We start from the raw sequence: 23,219 nt of genomic DNA, 5'->3' as shown, positions 1-23,219 counted from the left end.
GTATTAAAGGGGAAAGAAACAATGTAATATGTAAATATGCTTTTCGGTGAGAATTTCCTGTGTTTTATCTAAGAAAGAATTTCAGGCTTGAGTCCAAGAAAAGTAAGGGAGTGCAGGACAAGGGGACAAAGACACAGAATTTGAGACAGAAAAGTAGCAACAACAATTTATTCTCTCTACCAGTAGATGGAGAGCACAGGAAAGTAGAAGCATGCATGTGAAGAAGAAAGAAAAAACTTTGCATCAGCTTCTTTGAAGGGGGTGAGAGATGAAATAAGAAAAAAGCTAGAAGGGGTGAGTGGAACAGATTGCAAAGTAGGAGAAAATTGGAAAAACTGGATTCTAAAAGGTAAAGAGGAAATGACAAGACCTAAATTATCAGCTCAGTCAAATCAGCTTGTTTGTAGTGAATAAATATCTAGATTATTTTCTTTCATGCCTCATACATGGTATTCTTTACTCCTGGAACATGGTTTGAAAACATGGCACGAATAGTTTGCATTACTGGAATGGAAGAAATCCATGTCTGCCTTTGCAAGCACTTTTCCAGACACAGACATGCTGTGAGTGACATCATGGAAAACCGTTTCTTCTTGTCCTTTACATATGCCTCTCTTGTAAGGAATTCTTTTGCTCCTGCACTCTCTTTCTCCCCATCTCTTGCCCTCTCTGTCTCTCACTCTCTGCTATGTCTTTTTATGTTTTCTCTCTCTTTTTTTCTTCCTTTTCTTTTCTTTGCTTTTTCTTTTTTTCTTTGGTCTTCAAAGCCAGGGTGGGAGCAAGGGAGCTGGTTAGCTCTCTGTATAATAGTTGAAAGAGCTTGGTTTGGGGTTTTTTAATGCACAAAATTCCTCTCAGTGAGACATGCCACACATTCTGATCTCCCCCCTTCAGGCAGTTACACACTATTAAATATGGGGTTGGAAATGACACACGTCTGGAAATACAGAAATGAAACAGCCTTCCACTTTCTGCACTACACTATACAATGAAGGTGTTGTAAATTGCTAACTGAATGGCATGGGCTTCTAGTTTGTTGGGCTTTCTATAAATAGAATCTGTACATTCCAGCACGTTGCCACTTTTTATTTTCGTCAGATTAGCTACCATACTTTGAAACTTTCTGTATTATAACATAGAAATTAGCAGAGTTTTTAGTTTGACTGGTTTTATTCCCTAACGCATAGCTTGTGCTCTGAAATTTTGTTCTATGTACCTTCTCTTACCGAGCCCTCCTTATGGTGTTTTTGTACTATCCCTATTTCAAAAGAGAAGTAAAATCCAAACAACCTGTAATGGCACTTGAGGTATTCCCTGTATTCTACTACCCAAAAAATAGTGAAATACAATTGATGTATATTAAAAAATAATGCACACATTGCATAGAGATTAATAGTTAATGTATTGCCATGCAGAATACAGAAAGGCAAACAGGGTACTGCTTGAGATGCTAAGTGGAGAGATCCTTTGGTTTTCCAGGGTCATTCTGAAGTTTTGGGTTCTTCCATAGCAGTTTGCTAGGTGAACAAAAACCCCACAGGAGAGGCAGCCATTGAGGAATTGCAGGCTACTGAGACTGAAGACTGCAATGTGAAAATAAAGTAGCATTTCATTTCAGAGAAGTGAGAGGAGTGCATGAAAAAATTATTCTCTCAGTAAATCATGATCCTTCAGAATGCTACCACTCTTTTTACAAAGCTATAACTCACAGTCCATTATATTTTATATTGCAGTAGTATAGCCCAGCTTACCAGTATTGACGAGTAAATGCAAGATTAGATAAATGTGAGATTAAATATGCCATTTCTTTAAATGTGATGAGTTTCAAAGCACCTCAAATTATTGGCCAAGTTATAAACCCTTGAAAGCCTGAAGGAACTTTAAGATAATGATATTTAAAATCCAGCATTTGCTGCAATTGGCAGGTTTATCCAGAAAAAGTGAAATTAAGTACAGACCTTTCAGCTGAACAGGAGCAATGAGTTTATTTTCACAATAAACTCTTATGGTTGATATGTTGAATGAACAAAAAGTTCAGCAATTATCTCATTGGAGAATTAGTGGGGTGGCAGGCATAGGGAAGATGACAACAAAAACATAATAGAGAGTAATATAGCCAAACTCTTAAAGCTGAACTATGTTGGTTCGTTGTGGAGCTTTGCTACGCAGTCACATGTAATTTTTCTAATTCTTATTTTGCTGCTTTGCCAGTACAAAAGCAGTTCAAGAAAGATTCAGTTTTGCTGTTGCCATCACTCAGTGCTATTTTGACATGTTTAGGGATTTCAGAGTGTTTTGATACCTCTGTATTCTTAGGAGAGGAGAAAAATCGTTAACAGGTTTCTCACATTGTTTAGAACATCCTGTGGATAATCTCTCAGAAATAGAGAAATTTTAAGAAGGGAAAATCAGAGCACGTAAATTCTACGTTAAGAAAAGATATAGATTTAAGATTTATTTTTAAAACTTCAGAGACTCCAGGTACCTAGAAGCCATCCTGCACTTCAGGAGGACATGTATTTGTCCAAAATTTTTTTCTTAATAGAGCCACTAACAAATAATTTCTGAAAATTACTTGGACAGATTTTGTAAAAAAACAATTAAATGTTTAAAGGCAGAAGTAGACAGCTGCTGAGTTGAACAAGTACAAGAGACCTACCTGCCACTTAATGTTGTGAATTGCAACTCGTGATACCTCCAGGACTAAGATTATTTCCAGGAAGAAAAACCCTGTTGCTCTATCTATTTGTGTTACCCCTGTAGCGGAACAGTTTTCACTGAGTTTTGTGCTTCTGAATTACTTCTGAAAATGTCTTGGTAATCTCTTGCAAACGTATTCAGTAATCCAGCTGTAGACACTGAAAGCCTTAACCTGAGTGCTCTTCCAAAACTCCTTGCTAGGATGAGAAATTCTCCAGGAACTACCCCAGCTAAGGAAGCTAAGGCAGAATAATGAAATTCTTCCTATGGTTATTTTATTACTTGGTCCTGATCGTTCAGGAAAAGCGCAGGGAGAGAGGGAAGGGAGATTGAATGTTAAAATGCACGCTACAAGTAGGAACTACGTTCTTGCAAAGATCGGGGGGAAGCGCTAGGACTATTTAGCTGAATCTGACTAGGTTTACATCTTAAAGTATGCTGAAAGATGTCACAGGTCTCATATTAAATATTTGAATATTGAGAGCTTTTCTCATTTGAAGTTGCTACTTTCCAAGAAATATAGACAAGATTAATATTTTATTTTACGACTTCTGCACCCTTTTATATTTACATATCTACCTATGGTTATCTATCGCTGAAAAACTTTAATTCATTAAGTATTCCATTACAGCACTGAGACCACCTCAATGGCAGAAAAAGCATTGCCAAGAAAAAAGGAGTTATACATTCTCTTCCTTGTACTTTTAAGGAGGAAGAACTTATAATTTCTGCTAAAGGCCTAAGTTTAGCCTTGAAACAAAAATTCACAGCAAAATTTCCAGAAGTCTAATTGATTTTATATTTAAAGTCCTCTTTTGTAGGCAACTTGGACATCTGGGAGTCAATGAGGTTAGGCTTATAAGTACTTTTGAAAGCGGGTAACTCCTCTTATTTTCCTCTGTTTCTTTTCATGTTCCAAAGATATTTCCACTTTTCTGAAGCAGTTATTCCTTTCATCCATCTGAAAAAACCACACAGTACTAGATTCAAAGCAGAGTTTTCTCAATTATGGGCTGAAGTTTGTGCACACATAGAATGCAGGTAGTTTTTCCATAAAAGGTGCTACCATAGAGAATCTCTGATTGATAATGTTTTCCCTGCCCCACAAGTTATTTATAGAAATAGTTTCTTTTTTTCCCTTTTTTTTTTTTTTGTGGGTCCTTTGACACACCTATTGGAAAATGTTTAACTGATAGATGAGATTATTTGCCAAAGGAATTCTGAAGATCGAGAACATTTGAAGAGCAAGACCTTGAGTCACTGAGACAGACCCGATCTGTCTTGTAACTTTATTCAAAATTTCACAATCCTTGCTAAACTGCAAGATAAGGGCCAAAGGCAACAAACCAGCAGGAGCCGACTCAGAATGTGCCAAAGTTCATAGAACAGTTGCTTCAGGCTGGAGTTTGTTGACCCTTAATCACTCGGGGTCATCAGTGGTTCTGCTGTGGGGCCCTGCAGAACGTGAGTCTGATCAGATCTCCCGCTGCTGCTGTCCGAGCTACCGGGCAGAGTGAAAGCTGGGATACACAAATTCCAAGGCAGCATAACACGGGTGTCTGCCTGTCAACGTGCTCTTTCAGATTACCGTCCTTGTGTAACGCATGTTTTTTCTAATTCTGAACTTCCTTAATGTCTTGCAAATAGTGTAGGTAATCACAGTAGAGGCAGAAGATCCCTTCCAGTTAGCATACGTTTTATGTTTTCAGTACTGCATTTTGGCATTAATTGATATTAGTGTAAGCACATACTTAGATAGTTTAAGTTTTAAATAATTTTTTGTTAAGTCACAGTGATACCATTGCCAAGAGACGCCCTTCTCCTGTTAAGGCTCCTTTGACTATTACTATTACCTTTGATGACCACATTGCAGAGTACGATAGACTGCTGTAAAGCAGTAGTATGAAAGATTGCTGTAGGGAAATAAATGGCATTTCAGACCCTAATCTTGCAACAAATCCAGCATGTAAGCATGCACTGATAAAAACATGCTTCAGTCTTGTAATCCGTGACATGTACAGAGTAGTAGCTACTAAGGTTTAATAACTAATTTAACAATTATGCCATTCATGGTATAATAAAATCTGTAATTCATATTTTTATGAGCTCTACCATATGTTTGCGTGGCTCACAGGTTTCGATAAAAGTCATCTTCATGGCTATGATGGAACTTAAGGAAATGTCTCATTTCTATATGATAAAGAGGTGTTTGAGTATAGTCCATCCAGCATTTGAAATACATAAAAATGTTTTGAAAATTCTTTCACTGCCTTCAAAAATTCCAGAATTGTCAGTGGTTTTTTTGTAATCCTCTTCATATTTGAAAGAGGCAAAAGAGAGAGGAAGCATAAGGGCATATTGGCCTCTGGAGCAGCTGTGTGCTGCAGGAACTGAGTGTTTGGGAATGTTCAGAACTGGATGATCCTCTTTGAGAGGAAACTGGAAGTGGGGGAAAAGGAAAGGATAATGAGAGTTCATATTTTGCTACAAATGAAAAGATGGAACAGTTTATGAAGAAAATAGTCTGGTCATTAATATCACCTCTAGCAAATCAAAAAAAGGAAATAAACATACCTCTGGAAGAACCTTAAGTGTTACTGTACTTTTAAAAGGAAAAATATTCTAGATCAAAAAATATGTTCTGTATATGTTTAGGATTATGAGATCCTAGATGCTTCAGAAAAAATACTCATAGGATAACATTCACAATTGCAGGTAAAGGTGGAATATGACAGACTGGATTCCTTCATGTTTTTCCTCATAAGGACCCTCCCCACATACATCAGCAAAGCTATCTCACTGACTGCTCCTAATGCTTTCTGCAGTGTACTCTTTTGCTGGGGTATCTGAAAAAAATTTATACCAGTCAAGATCCCTTTGTTCCCAGGCTACTTAAAACATTATTTATATGACACAAATGATCATTTTCCTTGTTCTCCCACATCATTCTGCATGAGGATTCTTGCTTTATACTGGTTGCATTCCTTCTGGTGTATGGGTAATTCTTCTGCCCTGTTTGTACAGGATCTTGCACAATCAGATTGTGGTCCGAGTCTGTGGCTTTTGAGTGCTTCAGTAATACAAATAATGTTGTCACCACTTAAAAATAGGTTTGCAAAGTGTAAGCATGTCTGATCTTGATGAGAATGAAAGAAAAATACTAGCAGGCTACTAATATCACCATTATTCTTACTTGTTAAATTGCTGCAAGTATGCCGTTTAATTTCAGTAACAGTCCTACTTCAAGAAGTTTTCAGTCTTAAGACCAAGGTAAGACAGTTCATGCTAGGAGGCAGACAAAAAAAAATTACAGAATTATTAGTGAGTAAAACATTTTCTCATTATCTTCTCTTCAAATAACAATGGGCTAGGGACAGTGTTTGACATGGGAAGGGATGCTTATAAGTCTTTCGGGAAATAATAGTTCAGAGAAATCATTGATGACTGTACTTGGTAAACTGGGATTGAAAATCCACTCTATACCAATACAGAAAGACATTAATAAGCCAGTGGACAAGGCATCTATTTGTATGTTTGTCATCCAGGAAGGAGGGCATCTGGGAGAAAGAAACAAATCAGCAGGGTAAAAATCTCTGTCAGAGTAAAGATCAGAAGCAGAGAATGAAACAATAGCCGTGAAGATACTGATTTGGACTGTGTTAGGTAAAATATGATGACTGATAATTTCCATCTGAAATTGGTGGGTCTTGACTATCGCTAAAAATGAAGATGAAAACAAATTCAGACAGCAAATACAATTATTAATTTGTATTTTGAAATATGGAAATTGCATAGTAAAAGTGTCATTCTAGAAATACAAGCAATACATAACTATGGTAGGAAAATGTAAATGAAGACTTAAGTAGAAAGTTTAAATACAAGACTATTTTTATGGATACAAAATGGACTGAATAATTTAAAAAAAAAAAAACCTGCATGTATTTTTGTCTAGTTTGATTTTTCTTTTTAAAGATTTTTCTCTCTTCTAGCTCTTAAAGAGTGGCTTTTTATCATTAATCTGTGTGAATGAATTATACTTATATCTCCTTCAAAAACCACACATCATTGTCATCTACTAGCAGATCATCTTTAAGATTTACTGGAAAAAACCTGGCATGTTTTTGCATTCCCTGCTGTCTTCTGGTCTGACAGCATTGTTAGCCAATTCTACCCAAAAACCACCATCAGTATCACCTTCCAAAATGAGAAATGGACTCAGTTCTTCCAACCAGTAAATCACCATCCTGTGTGCATCCATGTGGAGTATGCAACTTATTCCATAAAAGGCATGGGAAATTCTTTCCTAATTTTCGTTGATTTCTGTGTGGTCATCCGAAGTTCCCACAGAAGCAGTACGAGCTATTAAATCTCTCCTTATTGTTTTCACTGAAGTTCTAGTAGCTCAGCTGCTCAAACCAGTAATTATGCTGTTACTATGTTTTTGCCTCATGGGCTGCGTATGTGCATGTATGAAATTGCCTTCGTTGTAAGCATCACTGCAGGCATCTGTAGAGTTCAGCAGTGGGAACTCTGGTGTTTATGAAACATTTCTGTTTCTGCTACTGCATCAAACAGAACTGCTCTGAATGTCAGACTGTGGATACTCTGGAACTGACTCTCACCCAGCTGAGCAAGTATTTTCCCAAACAGTGCAGTTGTCCTTCCATTAAAAGGCAGTGTATGAGGAAAATTATACCAGGTCCGTCTGTGATTTTGCGAGTCTTGGACCAGTCAGCTGTTCATTAAAACTGTACTGACCCCACTGTGTTAAAAAGCTGTGTTCTTCACTTGCAGGATGAATTAATCCAAATGAGAGAGACTAACAGAGCATTTCATTCTCATGTTCCTGCTGTACTGCCTATTTTATTCTGGAATAAAGTAATTTTTAAAGATTTGGGTAATTTTATTTATAAGTAGTAAGTAACTTATTCATCACAAAGTCTGTCTAACAGATTAAGAAATTACATGTAATAAGTTCTTAAGTTACTTTAAGAAAACTATTTTTAAGCATTACAGTAGCGAGTTGAATAACAAATGATTTGGTTATCATAGGCTGTATCATGTTAGAAGACATTTTAAACAGAGGGTCAGGATTCTTTTTTACATGACTCCTCTAACTAAACACTGCAGGATAAATCAAAATCCTTATCCCTTCTGATCTACTCTTATTATTCAGGAAGGAGTGGAGGATAGTTGTTTTCTGACTACTATAGCTGGCATCAGGACATGGGCTTTGTCTTATTGTTGGAATTTAGAGCTATGTGACAGAAGACTTTCCGAGCATGAGGCAGCTCAACAGTTCCACCTCCTTCACCCATAAGGTACAATATGACATGGACATGACATAGCCCTTATTTTTAAAGGGGTACATTCCATTGGTTCCCAGGTATCAAGTCTCTCAAATTCTATTTCAGTAGCAGTTTGTAAAACTGACTGGCTGAGTAAAGCATCTAATGAAGGTGAGATCGAATTGATCAAAGCAACATCAATTGCCCTAGCATTCGAGGTCAGAAAAGATCAGGGAAAAAGATAGTGTTTAGTGATCCAGGACACAACTCAATGCTTGCCGAAGTCGAGGAAGGCTTCCCATGGATTTCCCTTAAGTTTAATCACCAAAATTCCTGTGGTAGAGCTGTAACAGAATTCAGGGTTTTACATGAGATCATGCTCAGTGATTACTCCTCGGAAAGTCCATTTATCCACAGGTAATTCAAATAAATACTCACACATGGAATTGGGGTTAATTTTGTCACTCCAGGAGAAGTGAATACTTTTATAGCATTTCATATCTTCAGTTCCTGGCAAGCACTGAGGAATCAGCCCAAAGGATAATGAGTGGTTTGATAACTGTATGTAGGAATGTGGAAAAGATATCCAAGAGTGGACGGCTTTTAAGTCTTGCCAGCAAACGTGTGAGAAGATTCATTTGCTACAGAATGCAATTAAAGTTCAACCTTGCAATAACATTCACTTTCATAGCAAAAGGGTAGTCAACTGTTGATACAGCTTATTAGAAAAGTCGTAGATTGGAACTATTTGAAGTCTTTAAAACAAATTAGGTTAATGCCTATGTAACACGGTTGGATCCATCCTTCCTGCTTGTCTTTGGAAAGGTGTATCATGGTTGATGAGGTCTCTCTTGTTCCAATAGTTCCCATGCACAATCATTCTTTTCCTAGATTATGGGAAGATCAACATTTGTCCTGAATCAGTCTGCCTGCAACATTCTTGCTTTAGTTTTTCAGCAAAATAAGAACTAAAATAAAACTTCACACTTGATTTCATCACCTCTAGGCATCAGAACAGGATGATTATTCCTGGCTGGTCAGGGATATTCAGAGGAAAAAGGATCAGCTATGTTTTCCTCTGAAGTATTCATCACAAATGGAGATAGGATATAGAGCAGAGAGGACCAGTGATGCTATGGAGACTCTTCTCTCCTGTTTAGCATGGGCTTTCAGTACTAAATCAATCTTCAAGAGGACACAGCTGACAGAAATATTAATTTTTTTTCCCCTTCATCCTAATGTCCTAAACAAAATATGCCTTTTTCTATTATTTATTTTACTAAATTAATTTACTGCTGAATACTTATGACCTATAGCCTGAATATCTCTTGAACATTTTAGTGTCCTGAAGTTTACTTATTTGAACTGGATGATATATAATTGCCTATAAGACACAGAGATCAGACTAGGCAATTTCTGTGATATTGGATCCAGGGACATAAAAACTGAAAATACTCAGATGGCAATTTTGAGCTGTCTTATTAAAAAAAATAAAGGGCAAGACCAAAAAAAAGAAAACCTAGGAGAAGAGATAACTACATTATTAAATTCTTTAGCTCCTAGAATACTTAAGTATGTTAAACAACTTGCAAAAGAAATAGGAATAACAGCGAGTAATAATTTTCAGTACTTTGTATTAGCGATGGTCTTAACAGAATTTAACTGCTATCAGAACTTTGAGCTTTTCAATGGCAGCCAGAAATCCATAGCTGCACCAGCTTTTATACAGTTTCATATCAGAGAACAGAGTTCTTGAAAATAGAGGCTATCTGCAAGTGCACTTTATCATAATGAAGTACTAAAGTAATCTCTTGCTACATATTTTCCTTAGCCTCACCTTCCTAACAACTTATTTGTGGAATTTTCAGCATAGGAGAAAAAAAAAATCAGGAAACTTGCTGCAGTGGTTTTTTTCATATGCCAGGCTTGTTCCTATGTATACACAAACAAGTTTTGTTTTTCTCTACACCTAGATAAATGGTTGTGTCTAGTGCCAGTATTTCAGGACTGCACTGGGTTGCTGTGAGTCAGTTAGGAATATTCAGGTTTCATAAGACATGTACCAATCAGTAAAGCCAGTGCCAAAATATATTATATATTATATATATACATATATATGGTGTTTATTAAGCTGAAAGTTTGCATTATTTAGTCCTGTTCAAATGTAGCTTTGAAGCTATCACAGAACCACAGAATCCCAGGCTGGAAGGGACTTCAGGGATCATCTAGTCCAACCTTTCTGGGAAAAGCGCAGTCTGGACAAGGTGGCCCAGCACCCTGTCCAGACGACTCTTAAAGGTGTCCAATGTGGCCGAGGCAACCCCTTCCCTGGGGAGATTATTCCAATGGTGACTGTCCTCACTGTGAAAAATTTCCCTCTCGTGCCCAGTCAGAATCTCCCCAAGAGCAACTTGTGTCCATTCCCCCTTGTCCTCTCCATGTGACTTGCTGTAAAAAGGGAGTCTCCGTCTTCTTTGTAGCTACCCCTCAAGTACTGGTACATGGGGATGAGATCCCCTCTGAGCGTCCTTTTCTCAAGGCTGAACAAACCCAGTTCTCCCAGCCTACCCTCGTATGGCAGGCTTCCCAGTCCTTTGATCATCTTGGTGGCCCTTCTCTGGACCCCTTCCAGCTTGTCCACATCCTTTTTGTATAGCAGGGACCAGAACTGGACACAGTACTCCGGGTGTGGCCTGACAAGTGCTGAGTAGAGCAGGTACACTTGTAAATGCTATCACATTCTCACAAGCACAGATGGAGTTTACTCAGACCACTTGGAAACCCATGAAAATTTCTTGTTCTTACGGCAACACCATTTCCTTCTGCTGCCATTATATGTTTTCTTGATGTCCATGGAAACAATCAAGACAATCTGCCATGCATCTGAAGTATCTGTGAGGTTATGCTTTAAGCCAACATCTTTTTCCTGCTTGGATTTCAAGTTTAAACTTATGCTTTTCTTCAATGTCTTCACAAGAAATTCTTATACTTTGTAGTTCCATAAAACAAGCTCAGTAATCATTGTAGCAGCTATTTCAGCTTCCACAAGTTCCCTGTGTGTCAGCATCCCAATCCTTTGTTATTTTGGGGACTCCCTGATATCCCACTGATTCTAGTTTTCACAGAATTTCATCTTTTCCTCGGACTTAGCGTGGAGCTGCTCTTCTGTGTTCAGCAATGTTTGGCATTATGGTCTCAACCATTTTGTCCTGTATCTAAAAGATGCATCCAGATGCCATTAGGCATCAGAACAAATTAGTTCTGTCCTCATTCTAAAATCTCTAAGAGATAAGCTGGTTTTGAACCAGATACCATAGATGAAGATGTCAGTTTTAATGGTTTGACAGTTTTTAATTATGTCAGCCCAGCCAGTTTTCAACCTATCTCACTGTCTGCTCTTCCAGCTCATACTTTGTCAGCTTCCAAATGAGACTTCTTTGGGACACAGTGTATAAAATCTTACTAAAGTTAAGGTATATCATATTCACTGTTCTCTTGTCCATGTAGGCAGTGATTACATCTTGGAAGGCAAGTCAGGTTGGTCAAGGATGATTTGCTCTTAGTAAATTGATATTGATCGCTCCTGATTGCCTTCCTGTCACTCATGTCTTTGGAAATGGATTCCAAGGTGTCCGCCATGATCTTTCCCTGAACTGAAGTGACCTGACAAGCTTCAAGATCATTGCCTCTTTTGAAGACAGGTATCTTTCTCCAGGCATTAGGTGTACCCCACAGTTGTCACAATTTTTCACAGACGTTAGTTGGCCCTGCAATTACATCAGCCATCTCTTTCAGCAAGCTTGGGTAGACTTCATTTAGCCTCACATGTTGGAATACATCCAGCTTCTCTAAATAGTCCCTAGCCTGTCGGGTCCTCACTTCTGGCTGTTCCTCTGTTTCTCAATCATGCTAAGTCCAGGTGTCAGGGAGCAGCATTTGCCTATGAAAAGTGAATTAGAATGGTCGAGATTTTGACTAGCCTAGAAGGCAAAATAATGGCCAAATAAGCATAAAAAGGCAGACTGAAAAGTCTTGATCTGATTTATCTGTAGGTTGGCTTATTTCTTTCTCTCACTCTCTCTGGTACTAAATACTAGAGGTTTTTTCTTTCAGCAGCTGCAAGGTGATGAGTATCCTCCACTGCTATCACCACATTTATTCTGAAATCAAAACACAGGCGAATACAGAATAGAACTTTCATTCTACATTTCTCTTTTGAGAGACATAACAAGTTTTTGCAACTTGCTTCATACGCACACTATTCCTTCCTCATCGAGTTCAGCATGCAGACGTTGAGTTTGGAAGGTCTAAAGTACATGGGTGGTCAAGGATAATGCATTCCTCTATTCTTTCCAATGAAAAACAGACACTGGTAGAAGGATTGGTACAGTGTTGTTTTGTTTGTTCGTTGGGTATTTTATTTTCACTAAGCCATTTCTGCTTACTTTGCTGCCAAGACACAAGAAAGAAATCCTTTTAAAAAAAGAAAACATCTACACTTCCTGTGGCAACTCGGTAATTTAAATTTACATATAAAACTAGGGACTAATGTGGGTAGATTTAAAGTTTTATATTTATCCTACTTATATAATTCTTTTCACAAAATTTTTCTCATATGAAATACAGTTATTTTGTCAGAAGTCTTCTCTGCTAGTCTGCAGACTTTCGGCTTTCAAGAAAACACCTGCTTTTTTCATGTGGTGAAATGGGATTTATGGCTTTCTAGAGTTCTTTGCACCATCACTAATGGTCAGGAATATTTTAAAATGCTTGTGAAATATTGGTTCTAGGAGAGTTGAGTGAGAACATAAGATTCAGTCAAAAGTGTTTTTTCAGAAAATGTTTCATACTTGTAATAGTCCCTCTTAACTAAAACATGGAATAATTCAAACTCTCCTCAGGGGACTGGTATTGGTATGAAAGCCAAGAGTATACTTGGACTCTTGTGTGCTGTTTCCCTCTGGAAAGTTTTGAAAGTTTAGAAACTGTGAACTACATTTTTGTAACATGCCACACAAAGTTTGGGAAAGTTGGAACAATTCAGAAAGAAACGGTACTATTAGGGCTTGATCCTGGGGAAATACAGAAAATGCCCAGCACTTCACAGAATTAGACCCACTTACTGCTCTCAGGATCTGCAGTGCATCTGTCTGCAAGCCTGAGTGAGCTTTTCATGGGAATAGCGTGGGAACACAGACGTCGATGAGATACTTCTTTGGTTAGTGCCTGCAGAAACCAAAAATAAAATTCAGAACAAAATAAATAAATAAAGTTATCCTGAAAGAAGAATAATTTTAGAATTTCTAGAAAAGGAAGGATCTTAAAAGGGCTGTCTTCAAAGTATAGGTAGCAATTAATAAAAGGTTTGATATAAATCCTGGCTTTTAATAGTAGATTTTGTTATCTGTTACATATCCATATATGTGCACACAGAATTGCGTCTTTAACAAGAAAATGGCCACAGCATAGACAGGAAGATTATGAGTCAGGCAGCATCCACTTGAGCCTTCACTTAGTGAAGTAATTGGCAGAGTTCCTACTGACTTTAGCAGAATCGTGCTCTGTATCAGTAACGATTTCTTTTTTCCACTAATTACAAATATATCATCTATGGAATATAATAATGTTTGGAACTTATGTTAGATAAATGAATGGCAGTATTGAATATCTCCAGCTTTTAAGCGTCTCATAAAAGGAGTTTATAAAATAAAGGTTTTTCAGACAGAGTATATCCTTCACCAGTTATTGTTAGCTATTGTTTGAATAGAAAACTATTACACCTGTTAATTAAGATAAAACATGCAGCGTTATTTTTATGATGTAAGGAGCCACCTTAATTCTAACATTCAAAATGATAGAAACAAATGGACTAAAATATGGAACTACTTACTGGAAAATATTTTGATATCAGAATGCAAACTACAGAAATACATAGCATGCTAGATGATTTACAGTAAAAAAAAGCAGCAATGTTAGGCAAAAATTGTGTATATATTCAAAAGTTAATATTAATTGATTCATTAATCATTAATCTTGTAATATAGAATATTTTTAGACATAATGCATAGAAAAGTCTATCACAGAACAATCAGAATACTTTGCAGAATTTTTTTTCTAGGCACTTGAAAGCCCCCAATGTCCCATTTAATGGTAAAGCATTATTATTATTTACATTTTAAATATGGGAAAAATGAAGTGTTTGTAATAATTGTAACTGGCACGAAGATTGTGTAACTAGTGTTCCTGCTCTAATATCAGGCCATGACTATCCCCAGTGGCCTTGCTCCAAGAAAAGTAAGAACTAGCCTGTCATCTTCACCATGCAGTAAGTTCATCCTAACTTTAATCTGCAGCATTTATGGCTGAGCCTTTAAGGTGGTGAACGGAACCCAGAGTCCCGTGCAGCCAATTGCAAAACACCCATCCTACCTCCCGGGCTTTTAAAATATGTTGGCAGCATGAACAAAGCTTCCCAGATGATTGGATGCTTCTGTTTTTTTCTGGATTTGTATGACATTAAAAACCCTAACCTGACAGATAGTGTCTGGAAATAAAATGGGATTGCTGCACAGAGATCGAAGACGTGTAGCATGTGTGGTGTCTGTGCCGGATTCTGTCCATGTACTATGAAATGTTAGCACATGCATTGCTGAGTTAAGCAAGGTGTTGCAAGACCCTAAAGAAATGTAATAGGAATTGGTCATATCACAGACCTGGAGTAGTGTTCTTACTGGTAATACTTCCAGCTGAGGACACTGTATGGCAGAGGAAATATATATTTCTCTGGTTTATTAACTGTACCAGAGGAACCAAGCTTTTGATTGCAGGAGCAAAGCAAATTTGATACTCACTTTGACCAGAGTATAGATATTAAAGCAGAAATTATTATAGTTGGGTTTTTTTTTTCTCAAACAAAAAGTGGGGATTTGGTTACAAGCATTTTAGCACAAAACAGCTGTGCAGATGAATGTTTTGTTTTCTGAAGAGGTTTTTCAAGGGCTTGGGGTATTTTTTAGACCTTTCATTGTTATATTTGGATTTAAAAACCTACTTTGCATCATTTCCTTAGACCCTTTTAGGAGATAAAGCTCCTGTTTCTTTTCCCAGTGACAAAGAAATGTATTTTTTTTTACTTGTTACATATTTCTGTTTCTTTTTTCTGTCTTTTGGAAAAAAAAATAGTTGTTTTCATATAAGCAATCTCTTTCCTACTTTTTTTTTCAATTATCTTAAAAAATCAGAAGTTCTTGAATGATCTGAAAAACAAGTTTTCTTACTTTTTCACCCAAAAGACATCTTTTAGTTTTATTGCCTTTGTCACCCACAACCTTGACAAGTGCTTAAAGGTTAGCACACTACCTATGCAGAGGGCACTCATTTCATTTCAGCTCTCTTTCTCTTGGATTATCTAGAGAAAGACTGATTTCATAAGGCCACAGTAGTGGCGATTGGTGATTTCTAAGCTCACACTCACTACATGCATATGTTGGAGCATGAACAAACTGAGAGTCCAAGAATATGGTCAAATAAGCAAACAGCTTATGCTCCATGCCATTTGTCTTCTCCTTGTGAAAGCAAATAGGGTGATTTATATTAATCCATTTTACTTTATATTTTAGTAAACCAATAATAAATATGGTAATTATCACATCTAGCTACCTTGGTGATAACTTACTGAAATTTGGCGCTTACTCCCCTATGATCACCCCCGCTACCTTCCAAAGTTAGATGCACTTTTTTCAACAATAAAAAGCTCCACTGACTCTTCCAAACCTACCGCTGATTCTATTAGGCATGCTAACTCCCTCTTCTCTCCATCGTCTCATGATTAGCATCACTATTATGTGACTTTTCAGCTTCCTGAGCAAAGACCTACAATGCTCTGCAGAAAGTAAGGGTTTCATGATAATAGAAGAGATATAGCTTTTGTAGTCATTTATTCTTTTATGCTTGGACAAAGATCAAGATCAAAAGCATCCCTGGGGATACGCTTTTGATCCTTTCTCACCTGATCCAACAGATGTAATATCACAGTGACTGAATTCACAAGACTGTGAGTATAAAGATTTCAGCCAAAACACACATATTATGTTTTCAAAATTAGTTTCTTGGGGTTTGCTTTTATATTTTGAGAAAGACAACTCTAAACAGTTGTAGCAGCCTGCTGCTGCTAACAATGGGAAGGGTAGCCAGCTGGGGTTCGAAGAGAGCAACCTCACAGGATGAGAGTGTAAGTAGCTGTCAATAGCTGCTGCCCTCCCAGTAGGTGTCACTAAGTTGCTGCAATGCTCTACACCTGATTTGCTTGTTCAGAACATAAAGCTGAACATAGTGAGGTCTTCCTCGACCAGCATAAATACCAGTCCTTCAGATATAACATTCAAGAATCTCAAATCTTATTAAAATATAATTTTATTGCTGCTAACCTCTTGAGATCTGAATCCAGGAGATTAACATTAGTGGAATTCAAAAATGTAGATAGCGGTCAACCATTGGATTTGGGCTAACCTCACAGAGAAAGATCATTAGAATCAGATTGCTCATTTACATATCTGATGATTTGCATTGCAAACCTTTTGTCAATTACCTCATGAACATGCAGCTTCCACATTATGATAGACTCTGGCACTTGCAGCAATGAGATGGACTTCCTGATCTTCATTTCTGCACCCTTCAAAATTAGTAAGAGTGACTTGCTTTTCCTGGGATGAAGAGCAAAGGGCTCCTTTGTTTTCTTTGACATGGCTAGAGAAAGACAAGAGTGGTATGATTTTGTTGGTTTTAATCTCACCTTTACTCTGCAAGTAAGTGCTCAAAGTTATTTGGTAACTTAGAGTCATCATGTAACAAATTTTACTTTCTATAATCACATGACTGAAGGAATTTTTTATTTACGTGAAACATGGACTTACTCTAAGGTTGTAAGTTTTATATATAAAAAGATTTTAAAAGACTGAAATCACCTGGGATTCCTGTCAACCATGTAGAAGCATTCCCCAGATTTAAGGGCTTTAAGGAAAAATCACATTTGTAGACATTACATGATGTTGAAACAAATGGGAAACATGAGACTTTAATTATCTTTTACTGCTGCCTTATAGAGCTAGGTGCCCTCTGGTTCCCAAGTAGTTCAGCTTTGCCAATGTTTCAGGGTTTATTGATGTGTTTGTTATTGTAAAAGGTTTTATAAGATAAACATTAGCTAAACAAATTACTTCTGAGCTTGGGAAAAAGCTCTCTATGTGTAAATGAACCCTAATAGAACCTCTGGTGATTGATGAAAAGCATGAGCACTCTTGGGGCTGCTCCAGTTCTAGAGGTACTGTGTCACATCTCAGCTTTGGTGTTAACATTAAAGCTGTGTCTTCTTTAGGGAAAAGATACATATGTTTGGTGGAACTGGAGGAAACACAGGTTTTGTATTACCAAAAGCTATATAAATGTTCCTTAACATTAAACTAAAATTCAATTGACCTCTTTTTCAAGTACTGTATGTCCACTGCAGTAATTAAAGAACAGTTCAAGTGGAAATACAGTTCCTTATCCGAGGAACTGCTGGGAGGTATCCAAACCAAGTTTATTTTACACTTCTGTTTTTATTCCAAGTTAAGTCCTGATATGCAAATAAGCTAAGGTCTAACAATTGCTAATTAAAAAAAAAAATCATATTTATGTTTCACAAAATGCATGATGGTAACTCTCAGGGTATTTAGGAGCTTGCAGCTGCTGCTCTGAAGACTTTAGCATCCCTAAAGAGAAAGGAACTTAATTCTATATTATGGCCAAATTCTACTTAATTGTCTGGACAAGCCGCAGACAGGCTGTTGTCTTATCTGTCATATAAACCAGCTGTTATGTGGTCCTGACAGATTTCAGAGCATTGAGAGCTTACCCTGATCTATGGAAAGTCTATAATAACACCAAACAGAGAACAAGAAAGTTATCCCGCATCTTTGTTTTGCACTTCCAATCCAGCAAGAGTCACACTATGCCAGCTGAATGACAAAGATGCAGGAAGTTACCAGACCACCCGAAGTGCAGGCTCTTGGCAAGTGCCTCGTGGAAGGAGAACTGCCAACCATCCAGCACTAACTAGAAGGGTCTCTCTGCATGACCTCAGTGGCATAAAGAGGCTCAAGCAAACAGAAATATCCAGTCAGAAAACAAAGTAGTTGGAGAGAGGCAAGCAACTGACTGGAGGAGAACATATGCAGGCAAGCACACAGCTTTGTACTTCCACTAGAACTAAACTCCTAGTGGTCTCATACATTTAGTCAGAGACCTCTGAATGTGACATTAATTCCTTTTTAAATTTGAGTTAATTGATGCAGCTTTATTGTTGGACGGATTTTAATTGCCTTCGGCTCTACTTCTAGTAGTTGCAATCTTTAGTAAAATGAAAGACCACAAAGAAGAAAGACCTTGCTAAATTACCCTTCTAAAGCTGGTATGTCCTAAAAGGTGATGGTTTTGTTTTTTCTCTTTCTTTATGTTGAAAAAAAAAAATCAAAATTGTAAAAATTGCAGAGAACTGAAATTTTACTTTAAAAACTTACAAGTTTAATAAAATAATGTTTTGTAAGTAATTCTGAATGATGAATGATTCATTCTTGGGATTTCTCCTACATTATTGCTATGATTTGTGTTCAATGCTAATACCAAAAGATTACTGTGCTTTAAATTAATTAGTTTTTCAAAAAGGGGTTTTCTATATGTCTGTTCTCTTAGTCTGATTCATTTACACTACAGGCTTTGGTTTTAAAAAGTCAGAATTTTCTGGTAAAGAGATGAATTTATTATTTTGTTGTAATGGGGATATAACTGAGGAAATTCCCAGTTACAAACTGCAGTATTTCCCTAATTTCAAACCATCTGAATGATCGTGGATGTTTTTCTTCTGTAAAATAACCCAGTTAAATTTAACTACTACTTATCCAAATTAAGAAAACTAGAGCATACCTTCTAAATAAAATAAAATGTCTAGTTAAGAACTCCAGATGATACAGAACGTACACTGTTTGAGAAATTATGTAATGCTTAAAAGTTGTTTTTCTGTCTGAGCATTGTTGACCTCAGTTTTCAGGTACAAGGTTGCCCCTGTTTAGTGGAATTGAGAGTTCTCTGTCATTCGGTTCATTAGTCCTTCCTTGGTAATTGTATATTGTGTTGATATTACCTCCTTTCTCATCAGAAGCTCAGTAGATCACCCTTCTTTAGAAGATTTTAGATTTTTGTGTGTTTTGATCATTTGTGTAGAAAGAAGATGACAGAGATATCTTTTGATCTACATAGTCTTTTCTGGTCTTAAAGTCAATGATCCTACTTAAAAACTAAATATAACATTCATTTTTATGTTTGCAAGCTTTGGAGGCTGGCCTGTTTTTTGCTTCTAATGTGATGTAAAGCTTCCAGTTTTTTAGAATAACAATATGGATTTGGTCTCAAAGCAAATAATTTCCATGAAAAACACAATTCTTACTAAAACTGTTTTGCATAAAAGAAGCATCTGCTAAGGTGAGAATTTAGAACATGATTTTTAATGGCAGCAATAAAAGGTGATTACCATAAAAACATTTCCACAAATAGGATGGAGGAATTTATAACAGCTTGAGCTCACCAACAGTTACCTGTTCACAAACACTATGAAGGCTGGATTTTACCTTTGTAGCCAAATCCCAGTACACTAATGTTTGCCCTTGAGTTTTGTTTTCATGCTGGACAGTAGAAGATATTAACTCCACAGGCAAAATTGTGGAGAAATGCTTGCAAATCAAGATGTATCAGACCATTAGCAAGGAAATATCCCAGCATATGTCTATTCAAATACATACCTGAAAAAAGGCTGGATAGCTAACAGACTTCTGTGATGGAAGGGCTTTGTAGAGTGTCCATCATGGTCAGATAGCAGCATTGAAAATGTGATTCACATAATGCCAAATGCACTTTATCTTCTGTAATTAAAAAAAAAAAAAAAAAAAACAAACCACCCCCAAAAAAAGGGGATTTAATGGCTGTAACACAAAAATGCTATAACTGGTTTGCAAAATTGAAATATAAACCCATCGGAGTGAGTCTATCAAGCACTACAAAAATAAATAGATGTCACTAGATCCTTATTTCAGAAATTGTATGTTACGTGCTCCTCTACAGTAACTTTGCTGGATTATACGAAACTTTGCCATTTATTGTCATGCTTTGCAGACAAGTCAGTCATGATATTGCTGTTCATGTTCTGTGAGTGCAAGGAAACAAAAAGATAGCTAGTTTAATTTTATTCGTAATGGCTTTGCAGGTTTGGAATCAGTTTTAAAAAAAAAAAAATTATTTGCATTACCATTAAGGGAGAGCCAGCTGTGTTGAGGTCAGACTGCATGTGCCTCAGCTTTTTGCAATGGCAGTCTTGCAGCTCAGCATACTGTCACCACTGCTCCCAAACGCACCCTGTCTGATTTGCAGATAATGCCTTCCCCTTTCACCACCTGGACACATTGACTAACTATACCACTTCTAATCTGGAAAGATAGAGTACTAATTTTTTAGCCCAGATCAGAGATTAAATATGTTAATTTTGACTCTGTAATGGAAGGAAGCTAATTTGGGGAGTGTGGAGGGATTCTTTTTTTCCTCTTTTCATAGCAAAGAACTGCACATGGCCAAAATGAATGGTTGCTGTTTGAAATTATGGGCTTTTTTTACACATTTACTTCTATTTCCTGTTAAAATATTCTTAAAAGCTCAGAAAAAAATTGATATTTGGACTTTGGTCAAACAAAACTTTTCCTTTGTACAAGAATTTTATTTTAAGTTTTGATTTACCAGTCTTTTCCACCATTTTCTTTCTCGCTGGAAGACAGCTTTTCCACCTAACTTTTAATGAAATCCAAAGGAAGTGGTTATTTATCCCAATATTACTGGTAATCATTTCTCTTTGTGCAAGGCAACTTCAGCTTTAAAGGAAAATGTCCAATATCATTGTTTACATGCACTTTACAGTCATATTTGGAGACATAATATATATACAGGGAACCAGTTTTAATACAGCAAGGATGCATACAAAAATTTTCAATATGACACTTCAAGTAAGATTTTCATAGGTTAAAATCACATTCTCTAATTTAAAACGAGATCCTGAGTGTATTTCAGCAATGGTCTGATAGCGATTTACTCTTTTTTTTTCTTTCTTCTTTTCTTTCTTGATGCTCCTAAGAGTACATACTAATAAAAAATATAGAGAGGAGCCTGGCTTTAGGGGCTGTTTGTTGAAACCTGTGAAGGGGTGTAAGAAGGGTGTGTGTCTGCTTTTTTTAAAAACACATGTGACATGATCATGTGGAAGTTGTTGGTCTGATTTTTTTAGCTCTGTGAGGAGAGTGAGAAATAATGTGAAGTTACAGTGAACCCATCTGGTCAAGCAGGAAAATCCAGTTTAATTGCTCCATTGCCAGAAATGTTAAATCACTTCCTGGGAATGCAATTCATTTGGAACATATGGAACTCGTTGGAAGAAAGTCTCCGGTGAATTCAAGACTGTACTGGAGATGAGAGCATTTCTCATAAGTAACAATCATGTTTTCCCACTGGGCAGCGTGTAAGCAGTATGTGTAGCTGTATTAACAAAGAACTAAACCAATAGTCAGACTGTCTAAGATCTGGTTGAACAAGATTCACTCATGGTTTGGTTTATTTTAAATTTTCAAGAAATAGTATGTTCTTTTAGGATTCTTTTTCTTGGCTTTTAAGCAGCAATAGAACATTCTGGCAGAATTTTTAGCTCATTTTACATTTTGATTCAGCAGAATTACACTGTTTAGAAAACAGACATATTTGAAAGGATCATCCAGAATGTCTTTGTACTTTGTGGATAAAGAGGGTAGGTTTTTGTGGTGTTTCTTGTTTGGTTTGTTTTTTCAATCAGGGACTTAACATTTACTATCTATTTCAATAGCATAGAAAGATTTACAGTTCTGTAAATTAAGCAAATCTAAACCTTTGACTAAAAATATGAGATAGATATATGTGAGTTCTCCTTAAATTGTAAAGAATTAATGAGTAAGACTTGCTGTTTATATATATTATTTTAGGAAAACATCTTCATAACTGCTATAATGGACTCAGAATTTATAAGTATGCCACAGCACCATGTACTGAGTCAAACATTTATATTGTTTCCAGTCTTTGCAGTGAAAAGAACATTGATATTCTTTTGTAAAAACATGGTTCCTATTCTATTCTAAAGAAATTATTTTACTTTCATTAATTTGATGCTACTGTAATGGCTTTTTTAGAGATAACTCTTTTTTTCCCATGGATTCACATGAATTTGAGAAAATATTTGGTTCTTGGAAAATACTATAATTTTTCTTGTGCAGTTAATCAATAAGACCAAATCAGAGAAAATTAGTTCTAATTTTAAAAGCACGTGAAGAAAATGGAAAGATATTTTGCTGAAAAAGTGGGCTAAGTCTGATATCAGGAAGAAAAATGAGGCAATAAAAAGAAACCTCTGCATTTACATAATGCACTATGGAGGACCTGGAGTAGGGACAAATGACGGTGACAGGTAGTCGCCACTGTATGAATCCTTCCCCTAATTTCCCTAGGAAAAGTTATATAATTTGTGGTGTTATGATTTTGAATGTATTACTTTATCTGAATACTCCAGTAGCATTTTTCCATGTACCTGACTCGATTTTATAATTCTTGCTTTTGGTAGATTGTATAATCCACATTAGTCTCTCTAGCATCGATCTTAATGGACAGCTGCAGGAACATAGGAAGTACTTTTATCTGCAAACCTCACTCTACCTTTAAATTGTCTGGAACTTATAGTCCTCCTTCTTCCTAATTAACAAAAGTAATAATTTTGTGACTTATACATCTGGCCCGAGGAGTTTTCACAAACAGAATCATACAGAATGGTAGGGGTTGGAAGGGACCTCTGGAGATCATCCTGTCCAACCCCCCTGCTTGAGCAGGCACACCCAGAGCAGGGGGCACAGGAACACATCCAGGCAGGTTGTTTTGGATGTCTCCAGGGAAGGAGACTCCACAGCCTCCCTGGGCAGCCTGTGCCACTGCTCTGGCACCTGAACAGGAAAGAAGTGTTTCCTCATATTCAGGTGGAACTTCCTGTGCCTGTGCAACTTGTGCCCATTACCCCTTGTGACCTGTCATTGGGCACCACTGAAAAGAGTCTGGCCCCATCCACTTGACACTTGCCTTTCAGATATT

General features: G+C 36.9%; 1 protein-coding gene and 1 long non-coding RNA gene across 4 annotated transcripts in view; one reads left to right on the top strand and one right to left on the bottom strand.

Annotated features, from left to right (window-relative positions):
- The window catches only part of DLC1 (DLC1 Rho GTPase activating protein), a 241,733-nt gene that overhangs the window by 77,802 nt on the left and 140,712 nt on the right, over window positions 1–23,219 (top strand). The window contains exon 1 of one of the 2 annotated variants that reach the window (XM_064449497.1): window positions 18,228–18,435. The exons of the other annotated variant lie outside the window; for it this stretch is intronic. The gene's annotated coding sequence lies outside the window, so the exon portion shown is untranslated. Of the gene's footprint in view, window positions 1–18,227; window positions 18,436–23,219 lie in introns of those variants that run through there. 2 annotated transcript variants of the gene reach the window in all.
- On the bottom strand, window positions 1,410–20,483 carry LOC135313056 (uncharacterized). Of its 2 annotated transcripts, XR_010372629.1 has the most exons (6): window positions 20,323–20,483; window positions 19,820–19,939; window positions 13,112–13,214; window positions 12,246–12,437; window positions 5,894–5,985; window positions 1,410–1,583 (listed from the first exon to the last, which is right to left on the bottom strand). It is a non-coding gene; the product is annotated as an uncharacterized LOC135313056 (long non-coding RNA). The 2 variants fall into 2 exon arrangements; XR_010372628.1 differs by lacking the exons at window positions 1,410–1,583; window positions 5,894–5,985 and having other exon boundaries at window positions 6,369–12,437.

This window comes from Phalacrocorax carbo, chromosome 4, assembly GCF_963921805.1.
Source record: "Phalacrocorax carbo chromosome 4, bPhaCar2.1, whole genome shotgun sequence".
NCBI classification, from domain to species: Eukaryota; Metazoa; Chordata; class Aves; order Suliformes; family Phalacrocoracidae; genus Phalacrocorax; species Phalacrocorax carbo.
This window is presented reverse-complemented; position numbering and strand designations above follow the sequence as displayed.